Source organism: Falco peregrinus, chromosome 8, assembly GCF_023634155.1.
Source record: "Falco peregrinus isolate bFalPer1 chromosome 8, bFalPer1.pri, whole genome shotgun sequence".
NCBI classification, from domain to species: domain Eukaryota; kingdom Metazoa; phylum Chordata; class Aves; order Falconiformes; family Falconidae; genus Falco; species Falco peregrinus.
The window spans coordinates 17,253,396-17,270,612 of NC_073728.1; the positions used below are offsets into that span (position 1 = coordinate 17,253,396).

The 17,217-nt window shown below is 37.3% G+C and overlaps 1 long non-coding RNA gene across 3 annotated transcripts in view; it reads right to left on the minus strand.

The window, feature by feature from the left end:
• LOC129785041 (uncharacterized) overlaps nt 1-16,900 on the minus strand; it is a 48,077-nt gene extending 31,177 nt beyond the window's left edge. For all 3 annotated transcript variants that reach the window (XR_008748497.1, XR_008748498.1, XR_008748496.1), the window contains exons 1-2: nt 16,694-16,900; nt 14,242-14,322 (exon numbers count right to left, since the gene is read on the minus strand). This is a non-coding gene — a long non-coding RNA (uncharacterized LOC129785041). The remainder of the gene's footprint in view (nt 1-14,241; nt 14,323-16,693) is intronic.
• Nucleotides 16,901-17,217: the final 317 nt, after the last annotated feature.

Consider the following 17,217-nt stretch of genomic DNA (forward strand, 5'->3'; position numbering starts at 1 on the left):
CCCTGTGTGCAAGATGCTGTGCAAAAAAAATCACTGCTTCTAACCCTAATAGCAAGTAGGTACCATATATAAAGACAATCCAAGGGGATGTAGCACTTTCTAGACCTTTGTATGAGAATGTGAGAGATTTTATCCTCAGTTCCTCAAAAGGGAGATTTTGAAGAAAAAGGAATCAAAGAAAGGGCATATGCACAGTTAATTTGTAACCACAGATAGTTATAATTGACCAGAGGGAACAACACCCCAGTGATTCAGGTAATCTCAGAGCTAAACAATTAGGCTGTATCTCAGATCTAATCTCTGTAAAGGCAAGTGGCTAATAGGTAGGCATTTTCTGACACTGACCTCATGCCTATGCAGAGCTTTCCACTTGCTAATATAAAGATGCTCTTGGCCTTTGCCGTTTAGCTTCTGAGGTGTGGCTAAGATTTACTTCCAACAGGCTGACCACTCTTCTTCTTTCTTAGCATTACATATATCTTTGAATATCTTATATGTTAGTTGTACTCTGTTTTCATTTATTTTTGTACCCTACCATCAATATGTTTAGTATAGTTACTTTAAAGCCAGGTCTTTGAAGAAAGTTGTTTCTCTAGAGCTTGATTTTTTTACATTCATTTCTTTCTCTGGGGATCAACATGTAATGCTTCCAAATACATTAATTAATTGTAAGCTCTTTATTTATATACTTTTAATTTGCATTTGCATGGAAATGACTAGTTTCAATACCAGAGAGGCTAAGGCAGGAGTGTCTTCCCAAAGAAGTGGCAACTCCAGTGCAGTGGTCCTGTTTCACACCACCAGCACCAGGGAACAACTCAAAATCCCCTGAGAGTCAGCAGGGCTCATCATAGAATCATTTGGGCTGGAAAAGACCCTTAAGACCATCGAGTCCAACCATAAATGCCGGCTACTTGGCATAGTGGTGGCAGTAATAAGGACATTACATCTGAACTGAGCTTCCCCTGGATGAAAGTTGCTTCTGCTGCTCTGTCCTAGGAAAGAAACTAGCTTTGCCTGGTGTCAGGAAAATCAAATACAATTTAAAAGGTAAATAAAGACAAAGTACATAACTGGTGATTAGTAAACATCTTAAAAGGTCACAAGTCAGAGCTGTGCGGAGAGGAGATGCAAAAATGTAACTTTCTGAACCCCTTTAAAACTGGAAATAATTGTAAATAACTGTCTCCACAAATTCTCTTCCACCTGTGTGACTTTCCAGTTAGCCAGAGTCACTCCTTGCTATACAGCAGTTAGCTAAGCCACTGAATAAATTCCTGGTTTGTCTGATGTGTCTCGCTTTCTCTGCAAACTCTCATCCTTGCTGCTGGGTGGCCCATAACCTCTTCAGATCTGAGATGCATCAGTGCATACAAAATTCCCTGGATCTAACACCAAAATTTAGCCACTGACATTCACAATAGTGTCTGTGACCCACGTGCAGAAACAGAGAAGTACAAGTTTCTGAAGAGAAGGAAATAACTGGTAGAGTAGGAGTTTGATCCTGCAGGGCACAAATGAGGATTATTGTGTACATTTCAACAAGGCAAATGTAATGAACAAAATAAGAATGCATGGACTAACTTATTCTTGCATGATTGCCCCTTCATAGCTCCTTAATGATGCATGACCATTATTATCAGAGGCAGATGGAGGAAAGTATAGCTAAGCATTCATCTGCACAAAGAGGATCGTGGTTCAGCTCATGGTTCCCTAAATGTGCTCATTCACTGCCCACAACTTGAACTTCTTTTAACCTGCATGCTGGCAAATAGGCGGGTGGAGCTGAGATGAACCTTCTGCTTAGGGCACAGGGATCTACTTCGTCTGCATGTGACCTGAAGTGCAAACCGTCATGTCCCTGGGACATATCACACAAGGAGCTGCTGGCTCAGAGAAGATGGGGTACATTCAGGCCTCAGAAAACACTGATTACACAGCAGATCTGCAAGTAAACAAGACCAGTGTAACTCTCATTCTTCAAATGAGTTATACTTATGTGCATGTACATCCTGAAGTAGCCTGTTGATTAAGATAGACTCCAGCATGTGCTTATTCATAAAAGATATTTCCAGTTATTTCAAGTGCAGAATGATGCCAGATAAATTTAATTTTTAGATCTTTTGCCATCCAACAGACAATTTTAGCTGGTTCTTACTTCATATTTCCTATTAAAATCATTCATGCTTTTGCAAGTTTATTTCAATGTATTTTTTTCAGTTTCACATAAAAAGGCTTAAAAACTTTTAGACAAACTGTCCCTTTTCAGCAAGTCCTCAGCCTGCTGTTTTCTCATTAGCAATGAACACTTGGCTTGGAAGGTAGATATGAGAAAGGGAAAAATACTTTGCTGCTGAAATACTGCTTTCATTGAAGTAAAAACTTGGAAATTAAGCAGAGTGCCAGAAGATACAGATAGATTCTAAAGCTAAATGCTTTCCAGTACTTTAAAACATAAATATCTGTTAGATGAAAGCACAAGACAAGAAAAAAGAAAGACATACGGTTTCAATGCTATCCACGTGAAGACAATGCCACTCTTAAAAATAGTTAACTTATGAACTTTCTGAATTAGATCAGACATTTTCCTGCCACTGAGGGGAAGAAGACACGATAATGCATGCTGCACAGTATGCAATACAGATAAAAATATACTTGGATGAAGCATCTTATATAAGTAAATAAGTTGTTTTACTGGTTCTAACAGCTATTTTTATAGGCATTTCTGTGTTTTATTGGTTACTTGGGAAGAGGGAGAGATGAGGTTAAAGAACTATAGAAATAGATGTTTAATGTCCCTACAACTGATTTCCTACAGGCTGTGTAAACTTTATAAACTTTTAAAAAAATGGATTTTTACAGTTTGAAATACTAGCTTTTCAACAGAACATTTATAAGAAGCTTTTTCTGCTTTTGGCTCTTGTGATATCTAACCAAGTGTTCACAAATCTCTGCTGCCTATCTCTGTGCTTAACATGTTAAAAACCACTGATTTATCTCATATTTCTTGCCCAATGCAAATATTCCCAAATGGAAACGTCAGCTAGACTGCAGATAGAAAAGCACTGGACAAGGTTTCTGGGGCAGCCAGACAAGTTTGCACTAGATCAGGATTTTCCAAATTTCAGGAAATGATGGTGACCCAAACATGCTATCTCGGGGTCAGCCGAGCTCCTCTGGGAAGAGGGAAGAAAAACCTGTACCTGATTTTGAGTGCTTTCTCTTAATCCCCTGCAACCTTGTATCTGTCTACAGGAACGGCTCAGCCTTCAGTGGTTAAGGCATTGCCTTGTCTGGGGCTACTGGAGTCACTGGCAACCACCAGTTAGGGTCTGCTTTCACTCTTCAACTTTGGGAAAACTCATTTGCTGCTAAATCACTCTGGTATAAAATACTGTGTGACCCTCTATGAAGCATTTTCTCATCACCTTGGGAATCACAATCCACCATATGAGAATCTCTGACCTTGTCAAACATACTGATATGAACCTCCTGGGTACTTACTGTGTACAGGTTTGTGTCAGAAGTTTGGAGCTTATCTTCCATTCACAACTAATGTACAGGTGAAACAGGTGAAATCACTTGTAGATTTTTGATTCACAACTGAGGACATTGCAAGGGCTCAAGCATATGGTGCTGCATGACTATGCAGTTTGGCAGAGACCCTGCTGCTGCTGTCAGCATTCTCAGCCCATTTGTTCTCCAATGTCACTCATGTTGGTTTTCCTGTAATGCCGAAGTGCAAATAAAACTGCGTCCACCAAACATAAGCTCCGAGGTTTTGCTTTGCATAGTTCTCCACTAAACTTTTTGGCTGCCTTCAGTCATTGTAAGGAAAACAGAATTCCCAACATTTGATGTTCAAAAAGATTGCACAGAACTTTTTGGTAGGTAGAAGGGGAAGCAAAAAACCCCCACACAATCAATGAAAGAAACACTTTAAAAGCCCAGAAGCATCAGCATGGTGTCTAGGCCACATTTCTGGGTATAATTTTTCCTTTAGAAATTAGGTTTATATGTTATCTATACTCATGCTATTTACAGTACCAACTGGTAACACACATCTGTTTTTACAGCAGTGTGCAGCTATGTGCATTGCTGAGAGTACAGAAGTACAAAGGTTGTAAATGGAACACAATTCTTAGCTATTTATTGTGTTAAGATTACATGGTAATGCTGGGAAGTGGAGAGGAATGTAAAAATTGTTATCTTTATTTCCATATGCAACTCACTGTTTATTTTATGCAGATATAGCTATTGTTATTTTAATTTCTCATGGATTAGTCAATAATTCCTAACGGATAGTAAACCACAGCAAAATCAACTTAGTACTACAAACTGCACTCCTAATGAGCAGAACATTTACTTTGGTGTTTCCTTATACAAGTCATTCTTTTGTAACAGGAAGTCCCATGTTAAAAAAGGAAAATATTAACTGGAAAAATACAAGCTACTCTCTGTTTTGAGAAAGACTTTGAAGTCCTTGTAGAGCAGCAAAAGGATATGGCTGCGATTTCTTCCCATATCTGACTGTGGGAACTATAAATAGTAAACTAAAGCACTTAAAAAAAAACAAGAAAAAAAAATTATCTAAGAATAGTACATGATCAGGAAACGAAAAGGGACTTTACATCTTGACACACTCAGTCCTGTCTAGGGGAGCTACCTTGATCATTGAGCAAAGGTCAGAGCCAAGATGTATAACAAAAAAAGCTGAATTGTTCTCATGATTACCATAACACATACTTCTTTTTTCTCTGAGTTATTTTTACTTCTTCCCTGAATATAAACACATTAAGTTAAAATTACTTTATGGTAAACCAATAGAAATTTTTTGTCGAGAGTTTGAGGTTTTCAACTCATAGTGTCTCTGTGTGTCTTTTATGCTGGACTTAACAGGAAAATGTCCCCTGATCAAAACATAGCTACAGCAAGAGTGACACAAGCCCATACAGCTCATGGGAGTTGAAAACATAAACCATATTTCCAACCTCTATTGTTTTCTTAAACACAGCAGATAGGTGAGCTCAGTCAGTTCTCAGGTTGAGTGAACCTGTGATGTGAAGACTGAAATGCTGTCTTTTCATGCAGCATTCCATGAATTGACCATGGAATTGCTGCCATGGTCAATGCTAAGTGACCATTAACTTGAACTCTGAAAAAAATTTCCATGGCCTCTGTACATGCAATGGGAAAGTGATACCCTTTGCATTTCTGGGGTTTGCTTGTGTTTTGTTTTACCCTAATTTGAAATGCTGTCTATTTCTTAGTGTTGAATTCTTACAGTTCTGCATTTTTGTTCCTCTCCTGTCCCTTTAGATACAAATCCAAAACATTATACTTCAGACATCTAAACCCAAAGACTTTAATAACGTTTATGAGGATTTAAATAATGCTAAGAGCTTGCTTTTCATGTCCTCTAAAGTGCATGTCTTTCCCACCATCCTGATTATCTTTGAGTTTCTAAAGGGCCCATCACAAAGGGAGCTCTGAGTCAAAGGAGAGCAGCCATCTCCTTTTTACAGGATGCTACTTGAATGAAGACGAGACTTTGAAAAATGATCACTGTAGAAGTTTGCCCTGACAGCTTTTCAGGAAAGGGATTGATATCCAGGGCCTTGTATTAAAAACATGGTGCAAATGCTTCCGTTAAAAATGTTAATCCTTCCTAGCAGCTGAATTTATATAGGGAAACAGTCCCTGTGGTAGCAGGATCTCTTACAGAGCTTACTCTTAGGTGAGGAATGCTGACAGGGAATTTTATTCTGCACTGCAGTGACTCTGCAGTGGAATACCATGGCATCTGTTCCACTATATTCAGAATAAGTTGGATTTCCTCCTCTTTCTTCTGAAGTGTCTGGATATTGAGGTGAAAGAAACAAGGTTCATTTTAGCTAGCTCATACTCCAAGAAGTCAGCATTTCTTGATAACTTAAGGAGAAGCAAGGAAAATTCCAGTGCATGAAAAACCTCGCTCATATAGTGCAAAATCAGTTGGATTTAGGTAAAGGCATTTATATGACTCCTTTGAAAATCCTGTCTTAAACTCATGGAGTGATCAGCAATGTGAGAATGTATAAAAGAAATTAAACAGAGTAAAGGTGTATCCAACAAATTGAAACACTGAGAGTAAGAATCAGACTCTCCTTTGAAGGACAGTCATTCTGTGCTGACTAGTAAGTCAAAGCCCATGTGGCTCATTCCTGTTTAACCAGTATTTCTTACTGATATGGACTTGATCACTTTTTTGGTATTCATAGGCAACAAACAGTATACCTGAAGAGGGATTGCATTAAGTTAAGACACTGGGTAAAAGCTGTAAGATATTGGTCAATTATCAACCTTGTTTTCACTCTAATGGAGCAGAGGAAAATCTACACTATTATAATAACAGCTATTTGCTCAGCGGGTTTACTTAATGGAATGATAAGAATTAAGAAAGTAAGTCGTGCTGCCTTAGCACAGCAAGAAATAATTCCCATGGCTTGAAAAAGGATCTGAGAGGATAAGACTGCTAAATACAGCAATTTACTCAAGTAAGAGTTCTTAGAAAATCCATATATTATCAGCTGAAAGCACTGAAGTCACAATTACCAATTAAGAATACATATAGTCAGATGCTTATAAGCTAACTTCAAGGAGAGCACTTGTAACATGACACAAAAATAAAAACTATATTGTTGTTTTTCTTCTCATCATAATGGCTACTTACCAGTACACACAGTTCTGTGTACCAGTACACACATTTCATGAAGCCAACAGCTAAAAATGGTTATTTGTTGTCAGTAGTTGAGAATATAATTACACAAGTATAAACTTATAAATATTGTAGCACTTTTATTTAATCTCATAAGGAATCCAGTGCTGTCTGTATTTCTGATGTCTTTTTGTTGTTGTTGAAATAGATTAGATCTGGCATAGTCCCTTAATATTACAATAGGAAAACAATAGGAATAACTTAATAAGATTTTTGGTTGCTCAGATCCTCTGTTCCCTCAGTAAGGCCTATCTATCCACAATGAACAATGTGATACCTTGTCCATAGATTTTAAGTCTATGGTTCCCTAGTATAAGAGTTTTGTTATGTACATATCTGTCAGCCTACAGGATAATTTTGAAGTGTACTGTTCATAGCCTTCTTTAACTCCCTGGTGAAATGCAATTTAATTTCAGCAAACAGTGTGTCCATGATTTCTGTACACTTTCACTGAAAACTAACACACTAGATATAAGGCTGCATTCTGGTTTATCAAAGGAAGGAGTGTGCCCCAGAAAAAAATAAACTGTAAAATATTAAAAATATTTGCATTGTTGATGCAAATCACACGGACGCAGTAGAGCGTCTAGGGCAAATTATGTTAATTTTGGAGCCAGTGCATTTGAACTAGAGAGACCTGAAAACCGAAGAAGATGCCAACAGTGATGTTGGCAGTCCAAGCACATACCCACAAGCACAAATCATCTAAATCACATACCAGTGCCATACTGAGCTGCTGACTCCCTTCATGGCACAATAGGAATTATTTGGCCAGAACACCTTGGCAGCTCCTGTTACAGACAGGCATGAGGACCAGAACTGTCATCACTCAGTCAAAAAAGCACTCCTCAGGAAATGCAGAGAAGCTGAAAGTTTGCATTTAAAAATGGATGTCAATGTCCAACTATGTATATGAGCCCAGTGATTCATGTCATCGCCTGTCTCCAAAATCCAAGGCTTCCTAACCATTTCCCTGCAATCCTTATAGTGAACACAATGTAACTAATATGTTAGTCTAGGTAGAAAGCACTCTGCAGTGTATCAGGGAAGAATCCCATAGAAACAGATGAGCAGCTGTTCTAGAAAACCAAAGAAGCCTCTAAATTAAACACACTTTACTTTGATGCTGGTGAATAAAGCACTTTTGGTGCCCGTGGGATGCCTTTCTCTAAACAGAGGTCCCCATTGTGACATTCCTGTCCAGCTCAGTAACAACAGGGTTTTACTTTCTGTTTGATGAAGTTGCATGCTTTAAGTCTGACAACATCCATGATACCTTGATGCCCATCAGCACTTTGAACAAAGCTCTTTTTGTCACTAGAAAACAGTGCTGATACATTATTCATTTAGGAATAAAATTGCAGGTTATCAAATGGTGTTTTAGAAGGTGCCCTCAAACACTGAGTTTTATGGTCCAAAATTAAGATATTGAAACAGTTAATAATCTAGTTAAATATTAAACAGCATTTACACAGTACTACAATTGTGCAGGCAGTCACAATGCAGTCTAAATAATATCTAAATGAAAATTCTATTATTTCTGCTAGGTGTATGTCATTATTATTCTTACTACTCCCCTCTAATTTGTGGACCAAGAATCCAGTGATTTTACATAATGAACATTAGCTAACAACACAAGGTTTTCTATGTAGGAGAGCAAAAGAATGACTGACAGGGAATATAATAATGGAATAATTATCTGTTGAATAGTCCATTCAAAATATTCCTCAAAATATTAATAGACTTTAACTGAGTCTTCTCATGGTAAATTTTCAGTGGTGTCAAAGCCATTATCCTTAGCTGATAAAAGGCATCACATATAAAACACTGACTTCAATGAGTCTTTTTACAAACAATGGGAGAAAAACTTGAGAAGATGTTTAGTAACCTGATTTTAAATATCTGTTTTTAAAATCCTGGCTTCTTAATGACCTACACGAATGCAACTTTGCTAAACATAGGAGCTGCTGGGATTTGGATTAGTTAATTTGATGGACTAGCTAAATCACACTCTGGATGAACGTCTGTCATCTATTGGGAATACAGAGAGCCTAGGACAACTCAAATCCTAATTTAAATACTTCCTATAAGTGTTTAAATACTGAGTTATTATTAAGTGTTAGTGCTGAGTGGGATTGATCCATGCATCTATTCATGGTGAGGTGGGCCTTCCAGGCAAAGCACAGACAGATGACAGATCATTTTCATGTAACTGTGCTGCTGCTTCTTGACAGCTGGCAGCCTCTGCCTCCCCTCTCAACTTCAGAGTGTTCATCCCTACAGCAAAGCAAAAGAAACCTTGGCAAGGCCCCCACTGACACCAGTGGAACCAGTAGGCAGGTTAATGGCAGCATCCACAAGATCCAGTTGTCCTTTCAGCAGCAAATACAACTTCTGTAATACTTCAGAGACCACAACACAGAAAAAGTGCAGCCCCATGGATATTAGTGACAGTATTGACTGTCAGCTTCACCAAGTCACCTTTTCATTCACCTCTACAGCCCAGTTTTCCTACTGGAAGCTGAGGAATCTCCATACCACATGAATTGCTTGGTGTAGATATAACATCTTAATTCAGACCCTCACCTTGAAACAACCCACACACTTATCCAGCTGCTGCCACAGCTCTGGGAAACAGCAGGGAGCCAAGGCTCTGATGCACACCAGTTGTGGCAAAAACCATTTCTTTCCCTTTCTTTGAATTTTTAATGTCCCACAGGAACATGCTTCCAGAATAACACATTTCAGTACATCCATACGCCTGAACAGAATCTACAGTGGTTAGTCAACCTTGTGGGAAGTCAGAATTGTCCTCTGACTTCATGTCACTCAGTGAACTGAGTGATAGCTGCTTAATTCTCTGCAAATGTATTCATTACATACTATCATATATTGCAGGTTTTGTTATGCACCTTTTTATAGCAAATGATGAAAACATAGAGATCAGATCACTTGAAATTTCAGCATGTCTAGTCTTCTGTGAAAGCATTTACCTTGTAAAATTAATGGTCTGCTGGTGGTGGTTAAATGAAGCCTTCACTATGTTATATATCACCTCTACTGACTGCTTCAAATAAACACGAGGCTCCATACTTCTGAAATTTGCTGCCTATATTTTTGTTCTTGGCAAAATTGGACACTTCTTCTATTATCTATCAAGCAAAGTTCCAGATGTGTTTGATGACACTTGAAAACTCATAAGTAGAGAATGTTTTGCTCATAATAATATTTACATGATTAGATACTTTTTTAATTAAAAGTAGCAGAAGACATTAGATCATACAAATGAAATAACCGCCTCATTGACTGATTTATTGGAAAGATTTAACAAGAACATTTTACTCCAATAATGGTGATAGCATTGGTTTCCTGTTTAATGTATGTTTTCAGAGATATTTAGCCCACAAATATTTCAGATCTATCTCAAGCATAATACCAAATTACTATGGGAGTAGAGGAAATAATCAGAAATACCAGATTTGAATTACAAATATGTCTTTTTCCCCTTTGAATCTTGGTTGGGAAAGTAAAAAAAGGGTTCATTTAATTAAATGTTAGACATAAACTGGAAAATGTAAAGAATGAACAAGTTAAATGATTCCAAAGCAGTGGTGTTACAAATAAACATAATAAGCAGAATAACAGACTATATAACAGTTTATATGTAAATATAACATTTATCTGTAAATAAAGAGTTTACATATGATTTAAAGTTAGCTGAAGCTCCCACATCATCATAATTCTTAAGGTAAAAAAATATTTGAAAGAAAGAAGTTACCAAATCCTAAGAAGCAATCCTTTCAGTAAATACTGAGAATAAACCACTGCTTCACAATTTATTTCATATCAGCTCTCTGCATGTATTTTATTCAGGCAAATTTTTTCAGTAGCAAAATATATTTTGCAGAATCAAATTTCTGTCATGATCAAAAGACTCATTAATGTATAAACTAATGCATTACTTGAGTCGATGAGTTTTATTTGAAAAAGCTTTGTCTTTGTGAAACAGTTTCTGCCAAATAAAGAAATAGCTACTTTAACCTCATGAACAGTGAATCGTTCAGCAATTAGAAGCAGATTGTCCCCAGGTTCCATGTAACTTGGCTAGGTTTATCTCAGTTTGCTTAATTTAGCCTGCCCCACATATAATCATCTGATTCTGATCATTGGTATCAAACAAAAAAAAAAAGTGGAAAACAGTGAAATCTTTCTCACTGATTTGTAATCACAAACACGTGAAATGGGCATAAATTTTAAGGTGTTTTATTGCATTTCTCAGCAGACCCTATGAAACAATCATGCCCTTAATGTCAAATGGTTCTGTAACCAGGAAGAACGTTGTACAGTCAGTGAATGAAATTACTTGGGTGTTACTCATGCTTGTATTACCACAGCCCTTATTTCTTTCCAAGTATTCATTACTACAGTGGTTCAAAAATAAAACCAACTTCACAGCCTTCTTTTAATTTAAAAGAGATTAAATAACTATCTATATGAGGAACATACCCTAGCTCCATAGCTATTTGTGCATACAAAACCAATTTAAAAGCAATAGAGCAAGCTGGCAGTCATACAACATAATAGCTCCTCATTTTATAATACTACCCAGAAGTCGTGCTCATGCAGACTAAACATTCTTCAGTGATTGTCAAGTCTTTGAGTTTAGCTGAACTATGAGAAATTTTGATTCAATATCTGCAGTAGAGACTGCAGACAAGATGGAATAGTTTGAGGTACATGACAGCTCTATCCTGAGCCAATTCTTTTGACATTTCTACAGTTCCAGTGTGGATCTGACAAATTAATACCCGAGGCAGGTTGTAACTTTGAAGTTAAATGCGCAATTATTCCAGTTGAATGTAAAGTATTTTCATAACATGAAGTGCCTGTGAGGCAGCAATTCATTTACAAGACTACAAGATAGAAAGTTTAACATAAGTCATGCAAATGGCATTTTAATCTTTTCCCATCCTGAACAGAAATACTTGCAGGGCGTCCTGGAAATCAGTAATATGACCATCCTCAAATGCTTTCCTTTTTCATAATTAGAATATCTGATTCTCCTATGTGGTTAGGAATCCCCTAGTGACAATTTCTCCAGTGCTCATGAAGATAAAAATTCTCTGTTTTAGAGGGTGTGTATGACAAATAAAATTAATGCCATTTGTAGGAAGAGGACTACATTTGAATGGTGGGTGAAACCAACAGAGCTGGACTGCTGTGCACCGAACCCTAATTATACTGTTCTGTATGTGATGTTAAATTTACACATTACAGACAACAACAAAAAAGCCCAACAAACACAGACATCTCTGAACAAATAGAGCAGCTCCCAAAAGAAAGCTAATAATTGAGGTTGAAATTTTGTAGCAGGAATTTTTGGCACAAATGTTTAGCTGATCACCTGTTACTTTTATAACTCAGTGCCTGTATGTTTGTGTACACACTGCATATAATTATATATCAATATACAAAACCATAAGCAGAGAGATGACCCATCCATCCATTATAGTCACACACAGAGTAAGTAAACCTTACCCAAGAAGTCTGTCGTTCCTCCTGGTAAAGAACAGCCTGAAATCTTTTCCACAAAGGAAAGGGATGGAGACAGATTCCACTAAGAGAGATCATTTGCTTTATTGGGAGCCAAGACTATCTTATTCTCCATCACTGTCTAGGTGGCAGCATATCTAAATGGATGTTTCTGATTTCTTGGGGGTTTGGTAAATTTAGGCTTTCAGTAAAAATTAATTTGTTGTGCTGTTCTGCATATACTACGGCTGTCTTGCAAAATAATCCTTTACACCTATATTTCTTTGCACAATATGAAATAATGTTCTGATCCATTGAACTGGGATGGAAATTCCCAATAAATCCAGAATTTCATTAGTAGTGCTAAAACCAATGCAAAAGATATCTCAGGGAAGAACAGCACTCTAATGTAAGGTATAAATAAAAACGAAGCAAAAGCTTTTCTATTTCCTACTGTCAACAACAGTGTAGTTTTGCAAGTTCGGGAGTAATAGATTTGCATTCAAGTTCCCCAAGAGCCTTGCTTGTAAATTCTCAGATGTACGTGCATGTGGCTTATGGATTACACTATCACCTATTTTATTTATTAGCTAGCTGTTCAAATTTTGAAGTGGCAAGGAATGGCAACCCATTAAATTTAATTCTTTGTTTACAAACTGCATGTGTATCACAACTCCATGGCCACAGATTTTTTCTTCAGTTAAGCAATGTTTAGTACCGCCTGAAAACTCCCCAAAAGACTCCTGGCTGCTGGCACCAGAGCCCTTCCCCAGTCTGTCTGTCAAGAAACAAGAGGACAAGGAAACCTCCATCAGCAGCCATGTTCAACAGTAATGCCAGATGTGAAGCTCTCAGTAACACTGAGTGAGATCCTGGTCCTGAGCAAATCAGTGACCCCAGACAGATAATCCCCCTGAGACATTTATAATGCAAGTATGCTGCTAACCATGTTAGCATTAATGTGTATCTAGGGAACAGAAAGCCTATACTTATCAAGACATTATAGACGAAGCATAGACAGTATAGTATAGCAAGCAGTAAGCTGCATCTTGAAATATTTTTGAATCAGTTGCTAATATGAATTAACATGTCAGTTCATATTCTATTGCCAGTTATGTTAAGGCACTGTCCTGAAAATGGTTGGTTGGATATAATAAATCAGACTGGCCCTAAATTTCTACTTTAAGTAAATATGTTGTGATCTATCCTATAGAATAATCTTGGGGCAATATCTTCCTTTGCATTTAGAGTTATTTTTTAAGTTATTTTTTCTCTTTCATGGTTATGAAGCAGAAGAAAGTAATATTGAAGCAGATGGTCACGGCAGAACATTGATTTCAAATAGGAGAGTGTGAGTCAACTTGTATCAAAATGCAGACAGGATAGATTAGGAAAGAACAGTGACCCTATGATCAGGAATTCAGAACTCACAAGAAATGGGACCCTGTGAATGCTTGTGGATGTTTCAGAGAAAGTGGGAACAGGTGAGGTTGCCATGGGGAGCCCAAGCAGGCAGCACTACCCAGAGGGAAAGAAACAACCAGTTTTTCTGGTGTGGGGGAAAGGCTGCAGCATGGCCTCTGTCCCACTTACTGCGATTCTTCACAAGGAAGTGCACACATAAATCATGCCATTTTTAAGAACAAGTATTATAGCACCTGAAATGTTAAATGCAGTAAGTACTTTATTAAAATTAAAAAATGCAGATTTTTTCCTTTCAGAAGCAATATATAAATGCAGATAAGGGCTGCACCTTGAGGAAGAGTCTAGACTAAATCAGCAAGAGTTCCTTACCTTCCAGAGGTGTTTCTGTATGTGTGGCAAGGCAGAAAAAATGCAGTATTAATGACTACAAAGTCACACTTCCTGTGTCATTCCTTCTGTGAAGATCTTGTAAGGAAGTCTGAATCTTGAGACACGCAAGGTTATTTTGTTTGCACTTAGACACTTACTATATATTCAGATTTCTGCATATTGCTGTATCACTTTCAAAGATATTTGGCCAGGTCAATTCAGACACCCTGGGGAAAATACTTTAAAATGAAGCAATTAAAAATTATTAGATAGTAGATAAAAAAGCAAGCTTCTGTGTTCATCTTTGTGCATATATTCATAGAGTTTAAAGCAGGAAGCACCATCAGATATTGCTGTCTCATGGCCTGATAAACTCCTGTTAACATGATCTTTTGGGAATTACTAATATGTGACTTGCATTTAGTTAGAGCCTATCCTTCTGAAGATTATTGATTCTTTAGATGAAGGAAATGTGTGATCATAAGCACATGACCTCCAAAAGTAACTCATTCTAGTGGTTCATCTAATAACATCTAATGTTCATCTAAGGTTCATCTAGCATGCCTCATTTGAATTTGTCTGGCTTCAGCTTCTAGGCACTGGTTCTTCTTATGGCTTTTTCCACTAGGTTAAAGAATCTGTAGTATGTATTTCTTTTTATGCAGCAGCTATTTGTACATGGTAGTAAAATCACTTCTTTTCCTGCCTGCTTTGAGTAATGTTGCAAGAGAGCTCCTAAAATAATTTTTGCTTCTGTTTATAACATTTTCTGGTTTGCTAGTTTTGTAGCTTCTTGTACCATGCTTTCATGATCCATATAACTTTTTTTTAAAATTGCCACTTGTTTAATGTATTACATAAACCAAACACTCCCTTTGCTTTTTCTTGGAATAGGTATTTCTCTTTTTTCTCATTTTCCTCACATGTGACAGTAAATACACATGTGCACATAGATCTGAATGTACTTTGGCTCAGGAGATGCAAACCGCACAATTTAAAAAGATGAACTTATTCTCCTCTGTATTAAAGTTCTAACTTTTGGACTTCCAATTTAGGAAGGAGCTGAAGGGATGTTCATTGTGAGATTAGACAGGGAATGATTTTATAAGTGGACATAAAATCCATGCCTCATAATTTGGAAGCTTTTATTGTGTGATTTACTAAGCTTTTGTTGGAGCTTTGTTTTGGTTTAGGCTGTTATCACTTTAATTTGCAAAATTTCTTATTCTGACAATTACTAATATCATGTGGGTGGAGAAAAAGATGCTGTTTCTCCAGTTCCCACAGAAAAACTACAGGGAGTAAAAGACATCCATGCAGGGAAACCAATGCCCTGTCTCCTGGGGTTCTGTTAAACTGACACAGCTTAAATTTTCTTTAGGCTGCCAGAGAGCAAATAAACATTAAAACTTCTGATTTTTCCTTTTGTTCTCTGTAAATAAAGGAGCTGCATAGATACTCCAGTTGAAATACTTGACTATTCATTCTGTAATAGCTCTTTTATAGCCCACTGTGTATAATAATGATGTAATTGCAGTCCTTTTAAGGCTACATTGTCTACATGATAAACTAGCAATTACCTGATTAGAAAAATTTTGGAGACCAATTTCTAAGTATACAATAGACCACAAGTCTGGTCAGCCATGCAATTATGGAACCAGAACTCATGCTGTTCCTTATCAAAATTTATCTAAAAGCAGTGCTTTGTGCATGTGCAAAATGTAGGTTTAAAATCTGGCCATCTCAGTTTCCTTTAATAATATTAAACAGTAGTAGATGTTAGTTTGGGTTGAAAATTGTTTTCTTATTTTGTCCATTTATTTTTAAGTTCATTCTAGTTTTACACTAACATAAACCTGCCTTAGCAGTTGATGCCGCTGTGAAATGCTTTTAACCTATCTCATTTGGAGGAATAGAAATGTATCCAGCTTTGCAGATGATTTATTGCTGTGTGAGATTGGAGTAACCTTCCTAGAAGGTGGTTCTTGAACTGAGCATGCAAGAATGTTACTAACATGTTGATCCTCTATTTTATATGTTTCCATGTTATACAATCTAAAAATACAATACCCATTTCACTGTAGTAAGAACATTCCCTGTTAGAGAGATCATTAAAGTGTTGATAATGCTGAAACTGGTGAGGATGGCAGATGTGATGAGTAACAGACACAAATGAGCTGGAAGTTTCATGTGCTCAATTGAAAAACATCCAGCAGGTTGGACATACTTGGAGCAATTCTGCCCTGCCTTTCCCATGACAAGGAGCAATGGACTGCCCCAGGGAGGGGAGCCTGGAGAACTAGATAGACTCTGGCTCAGTGCCTTAAACACATGAACCTTCTCCATCATATACGAAGTTTTTAGGTTGACTTGAGGTAACTTGAGATAATTTCTGTTAGAGTGAAGAGATTCCAAACCACTTAGAACAAACCTGGAAAAAGTATTACAGTAAAAAGCAAACAAACAAACAAACAACAACAACAAAACAATCAATCAAAAAAACCCAAAAAACAAAACCACTAACAAGTTTCATTCAACTTTCCTGAAAAATTAAAATCACAGAAGTACAGAAAGAATTTGAATAACCTTCTGGGTCCAATGGGAGCTTACCTGTGTCTATATTCTTCAGTCTCTCTTCAGTTAAGGGTTTGTTGGACATGCAGTCAGTAGCATCACATGATTGTAACCCGCAGTAAAGCCTTCAGGACAGAAAAATTAGAAAGTTGGAAGTCAGAAATAAAATCAGATCCTCTTTGTGTGGGGAAACATTTAGGTAAAGCATTATAAGTATATACAGGGGGAAAATAATCAATTGGACTGTAACAACACAAGAACTGAAGGAAGAAGTGACCCAAAATTAGAACCAAGGTAAATGTGTAAAAGGAAACAGGAAAGCAAGGTCATACCCACAGAAAGTGGAAAGAGGTGACTCATATGTGGGATACTCTGTTTTAGCATCTGATATCTGTGGCAGAAAGCCTTAAGTAGCATGGGTCTTGTCTGGACAGTCTGGCAGGGAAATGGTTTCATGACCTAGAGACTAGCATGCTCTGAAGAGGGTACAGGGTCTTGGGGAACATCTCTATCCTGGTGAAAGCAAGGCAGCTGCACTTCTGTTCAGACTGTGTACATGT